Here is a 17,752-nt window from a genome sequence, read left to right as displayed (position 1 = left end):
TCTTACTCGTCGTCGGCGTCGCCATGGCTGTATCTTCCGCGTTCTTCTGCTTTGTCTCCTTGTTGTGTGCGCAGTTGTGCACTGCACTCTCTAAAAGCCCTGGATGTTATTGTCACATATGCATGTACAGTAGATGGCAGTATTGCCCTGTTTAAAGAGTGTCACAACATTGCTGTTTACGGCAGACAAACTGCTTTACGGTAGACGAAAACGTGACTGCTGTTGTTTTGTGTTGTTACCGCGCTGGGAGGACGTTAATGAAACTCCCTAACAATAAACCCACATAAGAAACCAAGAACTCGCCCTCGATCATTCTACAGTTATAACGTGATTGGGCAGGCATGCTGTTTATATCGTGGGAAAGCAGACGTGAATACAGGCTGTCCTCACTCAGATCAGCCTGAATTTCGGGAGATTTTCGGGAGAAAATTTGTCCCAGGAGGTTTTCGGGAGAGGCGCTGAATTTCGGGAGTCTCCTGGAAAATCCAGGAGTATTGGCAAGTATGCCTAAACTAAACATAAAAAATGGCTAATAATGCCTGAAATAAGGCATTCTTGTGAGTTTTACTCGAAACATATGCTTTTCTAAGGCTTGCAAACACAAAAAGTATTTGGTTTCCTCTATATGACAGTAAAGTTCTTAAAATCCTGAGATAATGCAAAATAATCCAAAACAATGTATTCCATCATAATTCCTACACCAAATAAGCAAAATGTCTAAAAATGCCTGTAATATTGAATCTGTGTGAGTTTTACTAAAATCAGTTGTTTTGGTAAGGTTTACAAATACAAAAATGAGGTTTTACTCTTTATGACAGTTATTTAAACAGAACTCCTCCACTTGGGGCGAGATCTCCTCCCCAACCCGGAGATGGCACTCCACCCTTTTCCGGGCGAGAACCATGGACTCGGATTTGGAGGTGCTGATTCACATCCCAGTCACTTCACACTCGTCTGCGAACCGATCCAGTGAGGGCTGAAGATCTTGGCCAGATGAAGCCATCAGGACCACATCATCTGCAAATAGCAGAGACCTAATCCTGCAGACACCAAACCGGATCACCTCAACGCCCTGACTGCGCCTAGAAATTCTGTCCATAAAGGTTATGAACAGAATCGGTGACAAAGGGCAGCCTTGGCGGAGTCCAACCCTCACTGGAAACGGGTCCGACTTACTGCCGGCAATGCGGACCAAGCTCTGACTCTTGCAAAGGGAGCGAACCGCCACAATAAGACAGTCCGTTACCCCATACTCTCTAAGCACTCCCCACAGGACTTCCAGGGGTAAATGGTCGAATGCCTTCTCCAAGTCCATAAAGCACATGTAGACTGGTTGGGCAAACTCCCATGCACCCTCAAGGACCCTGCCGAGAGTATAAACCTGGTCCGCAGTTCCACGACCAGGACGTAAACCACACTGTTCCTCCTGAATCCGAGGTTCGACTATCCGGCGTAGCCTCTTCTCCAGTACACATGAATAGACCTTACCGGGAAGACTGAGGAGTGTGATCTCACGATAGTTGAAACACACCCTCTGGTTCCCCTTCTTAAAGAGAGGAACCACCACCCCGGTCTCCCAATCCAGAAGTACCGCCCCCGATGTCCACACGATGTTGCAGAGTCTTGTCAACCAAGACAGCCCCACAGCATCCAGAGCCTTAAGGAACTCCGGACGGATCTCATCCACCCCCAGGGCGTTGCCATTGAGGAGCTTTTTAACTACCTTGGCATCCTCAGCCCCAGAAATAGGAGAGCCCACCACAGATTCCCCAGGCACTGCTTCTTCATAGGAAGACATGTTGGTGGGATTAAGGAGGTCTTCGAAGTATTCCCTCCACCGATCAATAACAGCTGCAGTAGAGGTCAGCAGCGCACCATCCTCACCATACACGGTGTTACAGTGCACTGCTGCCCCTCCTTGAGCCGGCGGATGGTGGTCCAGAATCGCTTCGAAGCCGTCTGGAAGTCGTTTTCCATGGCTTCTCCAAACTCCTCCCATGTCCGAGTTTTTGCCTCTGCGACCGCTGAAGCCGCACTTCGCTTGGCCTGTCGGCTGCCTCTGGAGTCCCATGAGCCAAAAGGACCCGATAGGCTCTTTCTTCAGCTTGACGGCATCCCTCACTGCTGGTGTCCACCAGCGGGTTCTAGGATTACCGCCACGACAGGCACCAAACTCCTTGCGGCCACAGCTCCAATCAGCCGGCTCGACAAGAGAGGCACGGAACATGGTCCACTCAGACTCAATGTCCAGCGCCTCCCTCGTGACATGTTCAAAGTTCTTCCGGAGGCGTTCCCAGCAAACCCTCACAATGCGTTTGGGCCTGCCAGGTCTGTCAGGCATCCTCCCCCACCATCGCAGCCAACTCACCACCAGGTGGTGATCGGTAGAAAGCTCCGCCCCTCTCTTCACCCGAGTGTCCAAAACATGAGACCGCAAATCCGATGACACAACTACAAAATCGATCATGGAACTGCGGCCTAGGGTGTCCTGGTGCCAAGTGCACATATGGACACCCTTATGTTTGAACTTGGTGTTTGTTATTGACAATCTGTGACAAGCACAAAAGTCCAATAACAAAATACCACTCGGGTTCAGATCCGGGCGGCCATTCTTCCCAATCACGCCTCTCCAGGTTTCACTGTTGTTGCCAAGATGAGCGTTGAAGGCCCCCAGTAGAACGAGGGAATCACCCGGTGGAGCACTTTCCAGTACTCCCTCGAGTGAATCCAAAAAGGGTGGGTACTCTGAGCTGCCGTTTGGCGCGTAAGGCCAAACAACAGTCAGGACCCGTCCCCCCACCCGAAGGCGGAGGAAAGCTACCCACTGGTCCACTGGGTTGAACTCCAACGTGCAGGCTTTGAGCCGGGGGGCAACAAGAATTGCCACCCGAGCCCGTCGCCTCTCAACGCAAGCATTATAACTCCAAAACAACAAATGCTAATAATGCTTGGAAAAATGTATCTTTGTTAGTTTTACTAGAATAATAATCTTTTGTAAGGTTTGCAGACACAAGTTGTTGTTTTTTTACTCAATATGACAGTATAACTGTCATACTAAATATGAAAGTTGTATAAACATATCTCCAAAACCAAACATGCAATCCATCTAAAGATGCCTGTAATATTGAATCAATGAAAAATAGTTTTTTTACTCAATATGACAGTATAACTGTCATACTAAATCCATCCATTTTCTTCCGCTTTTCCGAGGTCGGGTTGCGGGGGCGGCAGCCTAAGCAGAGAAGCCCCAGCCACTTTGTCCAGCTCTTCTCGGGGGATCCCGAGGCGTTCCCAGGCCAGCCTGAGACATAGTCTTCCCAATGTGTCCTGGGTCTTCCCCGTGGCCTCCTGCCGATCGGACTTGCCCTAACGAAAAAAGCAATAAAAATGTATTCAAACATGTGAAATGTCTAAAAATGCCTGTAATATTGAATCTATGTGAGTTTTACTAGAATCAGTTGTTTTTGTAAGGTTTGCAAATACAAACATTTGGTTTTACACATAATAACAGTATAACTGCCACATTCAATATGACATTTATTCAAACATATTTCCTAAACTACACATGAAAAATGTCTAATAATGCCTGGAAAACATTATATTTGTGAGTTTTACTGGAAAAACATAGTTTGTAATGTTTGTAAAGACACAAGTTAGTTTTACTCAAGATGACAGTATAACTGTCATAATACATATGAAAGTTATATAAACATAATTCCAAAACCAAACATGCATTATGTCTAAAAATACCTGTAAAATTGTATCCATGTGAGTTTTACTAGAATCATTTTTTGTTGTTGTTACTAAATCCCTCCATTTTCTTCCGCTTAACCGAGGTCGGGTTGCGGGGGCAGCAGCCTAAACAGAGAAGCCCAGACTTCCCTCTCCCCAGCCACTTCTTCCAGCTCTTCTCGGGGGATCCTGAGGCGTTCCCAGGCCAGCCGGGAGACATAATCTTCCCAATGTGTCCTGGGTCTTCCCCGTGGCCTCCTGCCGGTCGGACTTGCCCTAAACACCTCCCTCGGGAGGCGTTCGGGTGGCATCCTGAGCAGATGCCCGAACCACCTCATCTGGCTCCTCTCAATGTGGAGGAGCAGCGCTTTACTCTGAGTTCCTCCCGGATGACAGAGCTTCTTATCCTATCTCTAAGGGAGAGACCCGCCACCCGGCGGAGGAAACTCATTTTGGCCGCTTGTACCCGTGATCTTGTCTTTTCGGTCATAACCATGACCATGGGTGCAGGATGGGAATGTAGATCGACCGGTAAATTTAGAGCTTTTAATTCTGGCTCAGCTCCTTCTTCACCACAATGGATCGATATAGCGTCCTCATTACTGAAGACGCCGCACCGATCCGCCTGTGGATCTCATGATCCACTCTTCCCTCACTCGTGAACAAGACTCCTAGGTACTTGAACTCCTCCACTTGGGGCCATCTAGTATGTGCCATCGCCTCCTCAACCTGGAAATGGCACCCCACCCTTTACCGGGCGAGAACCATGGAGGTGCTGATTCTCATCCCAGTCGCTTCATACTCGGCCATCCAATGAGAGCTGGAGATCCTGGCCAGTTGAAGCCATCAGGACCACATCAACTGCAAAAAGCAGAAGCCTAATCCTGCAACCACCAAACCGGATCCCCTCAACGCCATGACTGCAATTCTGTCCATAAACGTTAACAACAGAATCGGTGACACACTGATCATACAGGGAGCGACCCGCCACAATCAGACAGTCCGATACCCCATACATTTGTCTTTGAGCCGGGGAGATAACAAGAATTGCCACCCCAGCCTCTCATTGCTTGCAACGCCATAGTGGAAGACTGTCCAGCCCCTCTCGAGGGAACAGGTTCCTGTGCGTCGAAGTGAGTCCAACTATATCTAGCCGGAACTTCTCCACCTCGCACACCAGCTCAGGCTCCTTCCCTCCCAGCGAGGTGACATTTCACGTCAGAAGAGCTAGCTTATGTAGCCGATGATCGGACCGCCAAGTGCAGTCCGATCATACCACTGATCATACCACCGATCATTCGGCTGCCGCTCAGCTCACACTGCACCCGACCTCTATAACCCAGCCCATGAGTGGTGAGCCCATTGGAGGAGGGAACCACGTTGCTTCATTGAGCTGAGCCAGCCAACAGGCGCTCGCCATCGTGCTCCACCTCTGGGCCTGGCTCCACAGGGGAGCCACGGTGACCCGCGTCCGGGCGAGGAAAAATCTAGGACCTCGATTTGTACTTTTCATAAAGGTCTTTGAGCTGCTCTTTGTCTGATCCCTCACCTAGGACCTATTTGTCTTGGGAGAGCCTACGATTTATTGATGCCTGAAATAATGCATCCTTGGGAGTTTTACTCAAAACATATGCTTTTTTAAATCTTGCAAACACAAAAGTAGTTTTTTACTCAATATGACAGTAATGTTCTAAAAATCCTGAGATGATACAAAAAAAGCAAAAACAAATGTATTCCATTATAATTCCTAAACCAAACATGCAAAATGTGTAAAAATGCCTGTAATATTGAATCAATGTATGTTTTACTAGAATCAGTTGTGTTTGAAAGGTTTGCAATTAGAAAAATTAGGTTTTTTTCACCATGACAAGGTACACTCAATATGACAGTAAATTAAACATAACTCCTAAACTACACATAAAAATGTGCTAATATTGCCTGAAATAATGCATTCTTGTGAGTTTTACTCGAAACATATGCTTTTTTAAGGCTTGCAAACACAAAAAGTAGTTTTTTACTCAATATGACAGTAATGTTCTTAAAATTCTGAGATAATGCGAAAAAAGCAATAAAAATGTATTCCAACATATTTCCTAAACCAACAATGCAAAATGTCTAAAAATGCCTGTAATACTATATCCATGTGAGTTTTAATAGAATCAGTTGTTTTAGTAAGGTTTGCAAAAACAAAAATTAGGTTTTACTCTTTATGAAAGTAAACTGTCACAATCAATATGACAGTTTTTTTAATCATAACTCCTAAACTACTAATGCAAAATGGCTAACAATGTTTGAAATAATGGATCCTTGGGAGTTTTCCTCGAAACATGTGCTTTTTTTTAAGGCTTGCAAACACAAAAAGTATATTTTTACTCAATATGACAGTAATGTTCTTAAAATCCTGAGATAATGCGAAAAAAGCAATGAAAAGATATTCAATCATATTTCCTAAATCAAACATGCAAAATGTGTAAAAATGCCTGTAATATTGAATCCATGTGAGTTTTACTAGATTAGGTTGTGTTTGAAATTTTTGCAAATAAAAAAATTAGGTTTTTTCACCATGACAATGTACACTCAATATGACAGTAAATTAAACATAACTCCTAAACTACACTTAAAAATGAGCTAATATTGCCTGAAATAATGCATTCTTGTGAGTTTTACTCGAAACATATGCTTTTTTAAGGCTTGCAAACACAAAAAGTAGTTTTTACTCAATATGACAGTAATGTTCTTAAAATTCTGAGATAATGCGAAAAAAGCAATAAAAATGTATTCCAACATAATTCCTAAACCAACAATGCAAAATGTCTAAAAATGCCAGTAATATTAAATCCATGTGAGTTTTACTAGAATCAGTTGTTTTAGTAAGGTTTGCAAAAGCAAAAATTAGGTTTTACTCTTTATGAAAGTAAACTGTCACACTCAATATGACAATTCTTTAATCATAACTCCTAAACCACTCATGCAAAATGGCTAATAATGTTTGAAATAATGGATCCTTGGGAGTTTTCCTCAAAACATATGCTTTTTTAAGGCTTGCAAACACAAAAAGTATTTTTTTACTCAATATGACAGTAATGTTCTTAAAATCCTGAGATAATGCGAAAAAAGCAATAAAAATGTATTCAATCATAATTTCTAAACTAAACATGCAAAATGTGTAAAAATGCCTGTATTATTGAATCCATGTCAGTTTTACTAGAATCAGTTGTTTTAGTAAACTTTGCAAAAACAAAAATTAGGTTTTACTCTTTATGAAAGTAAACTGTCACACTCAATATGACAGTTTTTTAATCATAACTCCTAAACTACTGATGCAAAATGGCTAATAAAGTTTGAAATAATGGATCCTTGGGAGTTTTCCTCGAAACATATGCTTTCTTATGGCTTGCAAACACAAAACGTATTTTTTTTACTCAATATGACAGTAATGTTCTTAAAATACTGAGATAATGCGAAAAAAGCAATATAAATGTATTCAATCATAATTTCTAAACTAAACATGCAAAATGTGTAAAAATGCCTGTGTTATTGAATCCATGTGAGTTTTAATAGAATCAGTTGTTTTAGTAAGGTTTGCAAAAACAAAAATTAGGTTTTACTCTTTATTAAAGTAAACTTTCACAATCAATATGACAGTTTTTTTAATCATAACTCCTAAACTACTAATGCAAAATGGCTAATAATGTTTGAAATAATGGATCCTTGGGAGTTTTCCTCGAAACATGTGCTTTTTTTTAAGGCTTGCAAACACAAAAAGTATATTTTTACTCAATATGACAGTAATGTTCTTAAAATCCTGAGATAATGCGAAAAAAGCAATGAAAATATATTCAAGCATATTTCCTAAATCAAACATGCAAAATGTGTAAAAATGCCTGTAATATTGAATCCATGTGAGTTTTACTAGATTAGGTTGTGTTTGAAATTTTTGCAAATACAAAAATTAGGTTTTTTCACCATGACAATGTACACTCAATATAACTCCTAAACTACACTTAAAAATGAGCTAATATTGCCTGAAATAATGCATTCTTGTGAGTTTTACTCGAAACATATGCTTTTTTTAAGGCTTGCAAACACAAAAAGTAGTTTTTACTCAATATGACAGTAATGTTCTTAAAATTCTGAGATAATGCAAAAAAAGCAATAAAAATGTATTCCAACATAATTCCTAAACCAACAATGCAAAATGTCTAAAAATGCCAGTAATATTAAATCCATGTGAGTTTTACTAGAATCAGTTGTTTTAGTAAGGTTTGCAAAAGCAAAAATTAGGTTTTACTCTTTATGAAAGTAAACTGTCACACTCAATTTGACAATTTTTTAATCATAACTCCTAAACCACTCATGCAAAATGGCTAATAATGTTTGAAATAATGGATCCTTGGGAGTTTTCCTCGAAACATATGCTTTCTTAAGGCTTGCAAACACAAAAAGTATTTTTTTACTCAATATGACAGTAATGTTCTTAAAATCCTGAGATAATGCGAAAAAAGCAATAAAAATGTATTCAATCATGATTTCTAAACTAAACATGCAAAATGTGTAAGAATGCCTGTATTATTGAACCATGTCAGTTTTACTAGAATCAGTTGTTTTAGTAAACTTTGCAAAAACAAAAATTAGGTTTTACTTTTTTTATGAAAGTAAACTGTCACACTCAATATGACAGTTTTTTAATCATAACTCCTAAACTACTCATGCAAAATGGCTAATAAAGTTTGAAATAATGGATCTTTGGGAGTTTTCCTCGAAAAATATGCTTTCTTAAGGCTTGCAAACACAAAACGTATTTTTTTTACTCAATATGACAGTAATGTTCTTAAAATACTGAGATAATGCGAAAAAAGCAATATAAATGTATTCAATCATAATTTCTAAACTAAACATGCAAAATGTGTAAAAATGCCTGTGTTATTGAATCCATGTGGGTTTAACTAGAATCAGTTGTTTTAGTAAGGTTTGCAAAAACAAAAATGAGGTTTTACTCTTTATGAAAGTAAACTGTCACACTCAATATGACATGTATTTAATCATAACTCCTAAACTACACATGCAAAATGTCTAATGATGCTTCAAATAATGCATTCTACTGAGTTTTACTCGAAACATATGCTTTTTCAAATCTTGCAAACACAAAAAGTAGTTTTTTACTCAATATGACAGTAATATTTCTAAAATACTGAGATAATGCGAAAAAAGCAATGAAATTATATTCAATCATATTCCCTAAATCATCATGCAAAATGTGTAAAAATGCCTGTAATATTGAATCCATGTGAGTTTTACTAGATTAGGTTGTGTTTGAAATTTTTGCAAATACAAAAATTAAGTTTTTTTCACCATGACAATGTACACTCAATATGACAGTAAATTAAACATAACTCCAAAACTACAGTTAAAAATGAGCTAATATTGCCTGAAATAATGCATTCTTGAGTTTTACTCGAAACATATGCTTTTTTAAGGCTTGCAAACACAAAAAGTAGTTTTTTACTCAATATGACAGTAATGTTCTTAAAATTCTGAGATAATGCGAAAAAAAGCAATAAAAATGTATTCCAACATATTTCCTAAACCAACAATGCAAAATGTCTAAAAATGCCTGTAATACTATATCCATGTGAGTTTTAATAGAATCAGTTGTTTTAGTAAGGTTTGCAAAAACAAAAATTAGGTTTTACTCTTTATGAAAGTAAACTGTCACAATCAATATGACAGTTTTTTTAATCATAACTCCTAAACTACTAATGCAAAATGGCTAATAATGTTTGAAATAATGGATCCTTGGGAGTTTTCCTCGAAAAATGTGCTTTTTTTTAAGGCTTGCAAACACAAAAAGTATATTTTTACTCAATATGACAGTAATGTTCTTAAAATCCTGAGATAATGCGAAAAAAGCAATGAAAATATATTCAATCATATTTCCTAAATCAAACATGCAAAATGTGTAAAAAGGCCTGTAATATTGAATCCATGTGAGTTTTACTAGATTAGGTTGTGTTTGAAATTTTTGCAAATACAAAAATTAGGTTTTTTCACCATGACAATGGACACTCAATATGACAGTAAATTAAACATAACTCCTAAACTACACTTAAAAATGAGCTAATATTGCCTGAAATAATGCATTCTTGTGTTTTACTCGAAACATATGCTTTTTTTAAGGCTTGCAAACACAAAAAGTAGTTTTTACTCAATATGACAGTAATGTTCTTAAAATTCTGATATAATGCGAAAAAAGCAATAAAAATGTATTCCAACATAATTCCTAAACCAACAATGCAAAATGTCTAAAAATGCCAGTAATATTAAATCCATGTGAGTTTTACTAGAATCAGTTGTTTTAGTAAGGTTTGCAAAAGCAAAAATTAGGTTTTACTCTTTATGAAAGTAAACTGTCACACTCAATATGACAATTCTTTAATCATAACTCCTAAACCACTCATGCAAAATGGCTAATAATGTTTGAAATAATGGATCCTTGGGAGTTTTCCTCGAAACATATGCTTTCTTAAGGCTTGCAAACACAAAAAGTATTTTTTTACTCAATATGACAGTAATGTTCTTAAAATCCTGAGATAATGCGAAAAAAGCAATAAAAATGTATTCAATCATAATTTCTAAACTAAACATGCAAAATGTGTAAGAATGCCTGTATTATTGAATCCATGTCAGTTTTACTAGAATCAGTTGTTTTAGTAAACTTTGCAAAAACAAAAATTAGGTTTTACTCTTTATGAAAGTAAACTGTCACACTCAATATGACAGTTTTTTAATCATAACTCCTAAACTACTCATGCAAAATGGCTAATAAAGTTTGAAATAATGGATCCTTGGGAGTTTTCCTCGAAACATATGCTTTCTTAAGGCTTGCAAACACAAAACGTATTTTTTTTACTCAATATGACAGTAATGTTCTTAAAATCCTGAGATAATGCGAAAAAAGCAATATAAATGTATTCAATCATAATTTCTAAACTAAACATGCAAAATGTGTAAAAATGCCTGTATTATTGAATCCATGTGGGTTTAACTAGAATCAGTTGTTTTAGTAAGGTTTGCAAAAACAAAAATTAGGTTTTACTCTTTATGAAAGTAAACTGTCACACTCAATATGACATATATTTAATCATAACTCCTAAACTACACATGCAAAATGTCTAATGATGCCTCAAATAATGCATTCTACAGAGTTGTACTCGAAACATATGCTTTTTCAAATCTTGCAAACACAAAAAGTAGTTTTTTACTCAATATGACAGTAATATTTCTAAAATACTGAGATAATGCGAAAAAAGCAATGAAATTATATTCAATCATATTCCCTAAATCATCATGCAAAATGTGTAAAAATGCCTGTAATATTGAATCCTGTGAGTTTTACTAGATTAGGTTGTGTTTGAAATTTTTGCAAATACAAAAATTAGGCTTTTTTCACCATGACAATGTACACTCAATATGACAGTAAATTAAACATAACTCCTAAACTACAGTTAAAAATGAGCTAATATTGCCTGAAATTATCTATTCTTGTGAGTTTTACTCGAAACATATGCTTTTTTAAGGCTTGCAAACACAAAAATTAGTTTTTTACTCAATATGACAGTAATGTTCTTAAAATTCTAAGATAATGCGAAAAAAAGCAATAAAAATGTATTCCAACATATTTCCTAAACCAACAATGCAAAATGTCTAAAAATGCCTGTAATACTATATCTATGTGAGTTTTAATAGAATCAGTTGTTTTAGTAAGGTTTGCAAAAACAAAAATTAGGTTTTACTCTTTATGAAAGTAAACTGTCACAATCAATATGACAGTTTTTTTAATCATATCTCCTAAACTACTAATGCAAAATGGCTAATAATGTTTGAAATAATGGATCCTTGGGAGTTTTCCTCGAAACATGTGCTTTTTTTTAAGGCTTGCAAACACAAAAAGTATATTTTTACTCAATATGACAGTAATGTTCTTAAAATCCTGAGATAATGCGAAAAAAGCAATGAAAATATATTCAATCATATTTCCTAAATCAAACATGCAAAATGTGTAAAAATGCCTGTAATATTGAATCCATGTGAGTTTTACTAGATTAGGTTGTGTTTGAAATTTTTGCAAATACAAAAATTAGGTTTTTTCACCATGACAATGTACACTCAATATGACAGTAAATTAAACATAACTCCTAAACTACACTTAAAAATGAGCTAATATTGCCTGAAATAATGCATTCTTGTGAGTTTTACTCGAAACAAATGCTTTTTTAAGGCTTGCAAACACAAAAAGTAGTTTTTACTCAATATGACAGTAATGTTCTTAAAATTCTGAGATAATGCGAAAAAAGCAATAAAAATGTATTCCAACATAATTCCTAAACCAACAATGCAAAATGTCTAAAAATGCCAGTAATATTAAATCCATGTGAGTTTAACTAGAATCAGTTGTTTTAGTAAGGTTTGCAAAAGCAAAAATTAGGTTTTACTCTTTATGAAAGTAAACTGTCACACTCAATATGACAATTTTTTAATCATAACTCCTAAACCACTCATGCAAAATGGCTAACAATGTTTGAAATAATGGATCCTTGGGAGTTTTCCTCGAAACATATGCTTTCTTAAGGCTTGCAAACACAAAACGTATTTTTTTTTTACTCAATATGACAGTAATGTTCTTAAAATCCTGAGATAATGCGAAAAAAGCAATATAAATGTATTCAATCATAATTTCTAAACTAAATATACAAATGTGTAAAAATGCCTGTATTATTGAATCCATGTGGGTTTAACTAGAATCAGTTGTTTTAGTAAGGTTTGCAAAAACAAAAATTAGGTTTTACTCTTAATGAAAGTAAACTGTCACACTCAATATGACATGTATTTAATCATAACTCCTAAACTACACATGCAAAATGTCTAATGATGCCTCAAATAATGCATTCTACTGAGTTTTACTCGAAACATATGCTTTTTCAAATCTTGCAAACACAAAAAGTAGTTTTTTACTCAATATGACAGTAATATTTCTAAAATACTGAGATAATGCGAAAAAAGCAATGAAATTATATTCAATCATATTCCCTAAATCATCATGCAAAATGTGTAAAAATGCCTGTAATATTGAATCCATGTGAGTTTTACTAGATTAGGTTGTGTTTGAAATTTTTGCAAATACAAAAATTAGGTTTTTTTCACCATGACAATGTACACTCAATATGACAGTAAATTAAACATAACTCCTAAACTACAGTTAAAAATGAGCTAATATTGCCTGAAATAATGCATTCTTGTGAGTTTTACTCGAAACATATGCTTTTTTAAGGCTTGCAAACACAAAAAGTAGTTTTTTACTCAATATGACAGTAATGTTCTTAAAATTCTGAGATAATGCGAAAAAAAGCAATAAAAATGTATTCCAACATATTTCCTAAACCAACAATGCAAAATGTCTAAAAATGCCTGTAATACTATATCCATGTGAGTTTTAATAGAATCAGTTGTTTTAGTAAGGTTTGCAAAAACAAAAATTAGGTTTTACTCTTTATGAAAGTAAACTGTCACAATCAATATGACAGTTTTTTTTAATCATAACTCCTAAACTACTAATGCAAAATGGCTAATAATGTTTGAAATAATGGATCCTTGGGAGTTTTCCTCGAAACATGTGCTTTTTTTTAAGGCTTGCAAACACAAAAAGTATATTTTTACTCAATATGACAGTAATGTTCTTAAAATCCTGAGATAATGCGAAAAAAGCAAATGAAAATATATTCAATCATATTTCCTAAATCAAACATGCAAAATGTGTAAAAATGCCTGTAATATTGAATCCATGTGAGTTTTACTAGATTAGGTTGTGTTTGAAATTTTTGCAAATACAAAAATTAGGTTTTTTCACCATGACAATGTACACTCAATATGACAGTAAATTAAACATAACTCCTAAACTACAGTTAAAAATGAGCTAATATTGCCTGAAATAATGCATTCTTGTGAGTTTTACTCGAAACATATGCTTTTTTAAGGCTTGCAAACACAAAAAGTAGTTTTTTACTCAATATGACAGTAATGTTCTTAAAATTCTGAGATAATGCGAAAAAAAGCAATAAAAATGTATTCCAACATATTTCCTAAACCAACAATGCAAAATGTCTAAAAATGCCTGTAATACTATATCCATGTGAGTTTTAATAGAATCAGTTGTTTTAGTAAGGTTTGCAAAAACAAAAATTAGGTTTTACTCTTTATGAAAGTAAACTGTCACAATCAATATGACAGTTTTTTTTAATCATAACTCCTAAACTACTAATGCAAAATGGCTAATAATGTTTGAAATAATGGATCCTTGGGAGTTTTCCTCGAAACATGTGCTTTTTTTTAAGGCTTGCAAACACAAAAAGTATATTTTTACTCAATATGACAGTAATGTTCTTAAAATCCTGAGATAATGCGAAAAAAGCAAATGAAAATATATTCAATCATATTTCCTAAATCAAACATGCAAAATGTGTAAAAATGCCTGTAATATTGAATGCATGTGAGTTTTACTAGATTAGGTTGTGTTTGAAATTTTTGCAAATAAAAAATTAGGTTTTTTCACCATGACAATGTACACTCAATATGACAGTAAATTAAACATAACTCCTAAACTACAGTTAAAAATGAGCTAATATTGCCTGAAATAATGCATTCTTGTGGGTTTTACTCGAAACATATGCTTTTTTAAGGTTTGCAAACACAAAAAGTAGTTTTTTACTCAATATGACAGTAATGTTCTTAAAATCCTGAGATAATGCGAAAAAAGCAATAAAAATGTATTCAATCATAATTTCTAAACCAAACATGCAAAATGTGTAAAAATGCCTGTAATATTGAATCCATGTGAGTTTTACTAGAATCAGTTGTTTTTGTAAGGTTTTACCAGAGCCGGCCCAAGGCATAAGCGTACTACTCGCTTGCTTAGGGCCCCGCGGCCACCAGGGGGCCCCCAAAAGCAATTAACAAAAATTCCTTTTTTTTTATTTTTTGCATGTACGAGTCTGACTGATGATTTCTAAATGATCAAAGATATATTATTGTACAAAAACACAATTTTAGGTCAACAGAGTGCTGCTGCTGATCTAGGCCTAGTGATTCTTCCTGCCTCTTTTTAAATGTAAAACTGCGCCTCTGCTGCACCTGTGACGTTTGCCGCCCGCCGTGCAATGCCAGTGCGCACTGGGCATCAAAAGCGCAGATAGAGGCAAAACAATGTCACAAAAAAGGACATATCCTTCAGGTGCAGAAAAACGGAAGAAGAAGAAAGTGGAAGAGGAGAAAAAATGCCATGATAAAGGTATGTTTGCATGACTTGGTAATAAAAAGTTTATCAAAGAGATTTGTAGCTGTAATTAGCTTCAACTAGGTGACGTTAGCTAGCTAGCAATATGTTTTTAGCATCAGGTGCTAGCAATATGTTTTTAGCATCAGGCTACTAGTGAGATATGTTGTTTGCAAAAATTGTTTGCAGCAGAGCACGGTAATTTTTTTGAGTAAAATAAACATAATTTTTTACATCAACTCATAAGTTATGTGAAACTTCCCCAGGAGCATTGTTAAAATACTTTGGAGGCACAGAATCAGCCCAGAGCCAGTCCACATCCTCAGGCTCAACTGTGAGTGATGAATCAGGTGAGGAAAAGACTGTCACGGTATACATTTAATTTCTTAGTATAAACATTACACTTGAAGGGAAATTAATATAGTCAAAGTATCTCATTAATATGTGTGCCTATATGTTTGTATGTATGTATTTCATCTTAGGTCCATCTCCATCCTCTACAGTGCTCTCTCACACACCTCCACCCTCTGTGCCCACTGTCCCCTCCATGTCTGAAACCACAGCTGATTTATCTAGTAAGTTAACTGCAAAACACCCTTTGTAATTGCTCATTGTACTGCAGAACATTCTGAGATTAATAATTATGTCCAACAGTGCAATTTAATGACCTTATAGGTCCTTCTTTTTTAGTCATTGTCTTTCTTTGGTCACTTCCTCAGCAACTTCCACCACAACGTCCCCTTCACACCATGGACCATCATCAGCTCTGCCAGTTGACCCAGCTGAGTGGCCTTCTTTCCTCTCAGATTCAGACAGGACTGAGCAGGTGATCAGAGGACCACTGTCTATTAAGGAGAACTTTTCATTCCCCAAACGGCATGATGGCCGAAGTTTTCATTATCATTATACCTACAGACAGCTAGTCAATGGAGAAAAAGTCAAGCGTAGCTGGCTGACTTATTCAAGAAGTAAAGATGCAGTCTATTGCTTTTGCTGCAAATTATTTTCCAAAAAGTCCTAAAAACTGGCAGCCGAGGGACAGCTGGATTGGGTCAACATAGGTGCACTGCTGAAACAGCATGAAAACAGTGAAGATCATTGTAGCAACATGGTGAAATGGAAGGAATTTCCCTTGCGTCTGTCATTGAGAATTTAACTTCAGTAGACTGCGCTCTCTTTGTACAAAGTAAACATTAAATATGAACAATTAACTAAAAATACAAACTAGTAATTAAAGACTAATATGTACAAGACTGATGAGACAAGATGACACTTTTACCGTAAATGCAAAGCTTTATCACTTGGACTGTTCAACCCCAGGCCACTCTTGTAGCTGAATGTTTTCTACATTTTAAGATTAGGAACCATATGTGGCACTCTGGACATCATTCGTTCATTCATTGGTATTATTTATGTTATAAACTGGGCCACCCCCATATCTTTATAAATGACATGTCATTTGTAAAGACATGCCAGGCTGACAATAGGATAATGTAAACAACACTGCCAGAGCCGCAATGAGTTTATAGTAGGAGTGTGAATGATCAATCAATATTATTGGCAGAAATAAAGGGCCCCAAAATCTAATTTTGCTTAGGGCCCCATGGAGGCTTGGGCCGGCACTGGGTTTTACTTACTATGACAGTTATTTAAACTCTATGTATCTTTGTGAGTTTTACTAGAAAAAATATATTTTGAATGTTTACAAAAACAAAAGTTAGTTTGATTTTACTCAATATGATAGTATAACTGTCATACTAAATCCATCCATTTTCTTCCGCTTATACGAGGTCGTGTTGCGGGGGCTGCAGCCTAAGCAGAGAAGCCCAGTTACTTCGTCCAGCTCTTCTCGGGGGATCCCGAGGCGTTCCCAGGCCAGCCAGCTGATATAATCTTCCCAATGTGTCCTGTGTCTTCCCCGTGGCTTCCTGCCGTTTGGACTTGCCTTAACGAAAAAAGCAATACTAATGTATTCAAACACAACTCCTAAACAAAACATGTAAAATGTCTAAAATGGCTTTAATATTGAATCTATGTGAGTTTTACAAGAATCAGTTGTTTTTGTAAGGTTTGCAAATACAAAAATTAGGTTTTACACTTAACTTTATAACTCAATATGTGTGGCAGTTATACTACCACACTCAAAATGACAGTTATTTAAACATAACTCCTAAACTACACATGACCATTTTCTAATAATGCATGAAGAAATGTATCTTTGTGAGTTTTACTAGTAACATTTTCTTTTGTAAGGTTTGCAAAGACACGAGTTAGTTTTTTTTTTTACTCACTTTGACAGTATACTGTCACACTCAATTTCAGTTATTTAAACATACCTCCTAAACCACACATACAAAATGGCTAATAATGCCTGTAGAAATGTATCTTTGTGAGTTTTACTGGGAAACAATATTTTGTAAGGTTTGTAAAGACACAAGTTAGTTGTTTTTTTACTCAATATAACAGTATAACTGTCATACTATATATGAAAGTTATATAAACATAACTTCAAAACTACACATGAACATTTTCTAATAATGCATGAAGAAATGTATCTTTGTGAGTTTTACTAAAATGTTCTTTTGTAAGGTTTGCAAAGAAACAAGTTAGTTTTTTTACTCAATATGATAGTATCACTGTCATACTAAATAAGAAAGTTGTATAAACATAATTTCATAACTACACATGCAATCC

The sequence above is a fragment of the Nerophis lumbriciformis genome, linkage group LG27, assembly GCF_033978685.3.
Source record: "Nerophis lumbriciformis linkage group LG27, RoL_Nlum_v2.1, whole genome shotgun sequence".
Taxonomy (NCBI): domain Eukaryota; kingdom Metazoa; phylum Chordata; class Actinopteri; order Syngnathiformes; family Syngnathidae; genus Nerophis; species Nerophis lumbriciformis.
Note: the sequence above shows the minus strand (reverse complement) of the source record.